The sequence below is a fragment of the Puma concolor genome, chromosome C2 (genome assembly GCF_028749965.1).
Source record: "Puma concolor isolate L17-30 chromosome C2, mPumCon1.1.hap2, whole genome shotgun sequence".
NCBI classification, from domain to species: Eukaryota; Metazoa; Chordata; class Mammalia; order Carnivora; family Felidae; genus Puma; species Puma concolor.
The window spans coordinates 108,144,364-108,145,670 of record NC_141675.1 but is presented as its reverse complement, the minus strand read 5'-3'; the positions used below and the strand labels follow the sequence as shown (position 1 = coordinate 108,145,670).

The window sequence follows — 1,307 nt, the reverse complement described above, 5'->3', positions numbered from 1 at the left end:
GCAGGAAGATATAAACCAAAGCAGGAGAAAAATCAAGTAGTAGAACCAGACCCCCATAATAATGGAGATGATGAAATTTATAGACAAGGTTGTTAAGATAGCTATTATAAATATCATGAACATGATCTATAATCGAAATGTCAATATGAACACATAAAGAAGAGAGATGGAAGATATTATAAAGACCCAAATGGAACTTGTAGACTTGACATGAAATATCTTAAGTGAAAAGCACACAGGATGCGATTAAAAGCAGATTAGGCATGGAAGAGAAAAATATCAGTGAGCATAAAGATATATGAATAGAAACTATTCAAAATGAAGCACAGAGAGAAATAAGACTGAAAAGTAAAAATGGCCACTGTTTGGTGTGTTATTGAAAAATGTCAATTGTCTGCATGTATAATTGGAGACCCTGAAGGAACAAGGAAGGGCAGAAAGAATATTTAAAGAAATAATGGCCAGTGTTCACTTTGGCAGCACATATACTAAAACTGGAATGATACAGAGAAGATTAGCATGGCCCATGCACAAAGAAATAATGGCCAAATCATTTTAAAATAGATAAAAAATAAATTTACAGATTCAAGAAGTTCAACAAACCCAACAGTGAAGAAGAAGAAGAGGGGAAAAAAAGGCTAAAACCTGTCTGACAAATGATTAAAAGGCCAATGATAAAAAATATTAAAAGAAAAAGAAGCAAAAAGACACACTATATATGGAAGAACTAAATAAGAATCTCAAGAGCAGGTTACATCAAACTAAAAAGGTTCTGTACAGCAAAATAAATGATCAACAAAATAAAAATGCAACCTACCTAATGGCAGAAAATGTTTGCAAATCATATAATTGATAAAGGGTTAATATACAAAATATATAAAGAACTCACAGAACTCAATAGCAAAGCCATCATCATTCATCTGATTAAGAAATAAGCAGAGGACCTGAATAGACATTTTTCCAAAGAAGACATACAGATGGCCAACAGATACTTGAAAAGATATTCAACATCACTCATCGTCAGAAAAATGCAAATCAAATGATATTTCATCTCACATCTGTTATAATGGTTATTATCAAAAAGACAAGAAATAAAAAGTGTGGGTGAGGATGTGGAGAAAAGGGAACACTTGTACACTGTTGATAGGGGTGTAAATTCGTGCAGTCACTATGGAAAACAGCATGGAGGGTTCTCAAAATATTAAAAATAGAACTATCATATGATCCAGCAATTCCACGTATGGGTATTTACCCTAAAGAAACAAAAACACTAACTCAAAAATATATATTCACTCCTATATTCATTG

At 32.3% G+C, this 1,307-nt stretch overlaps 1 non-coding gene across 1 annotated transcript; it reads left to right on the top strand.

The window, feature by feature from the left end:
• The first annotated feature begins 464 nt into the window (after positions 1-464).
• LOC112850554 (U6 spliceosomal RNA) lies at positions 465-566 on the top strand. Its single transcript, XR_015240568.1, has one exon. It is a non-coding gene; the product is annotated as a U6 spliceosomal RNA (small nuclear RNA).
• Positions 567-1,307: the final 741 nt, after the last annotated feature.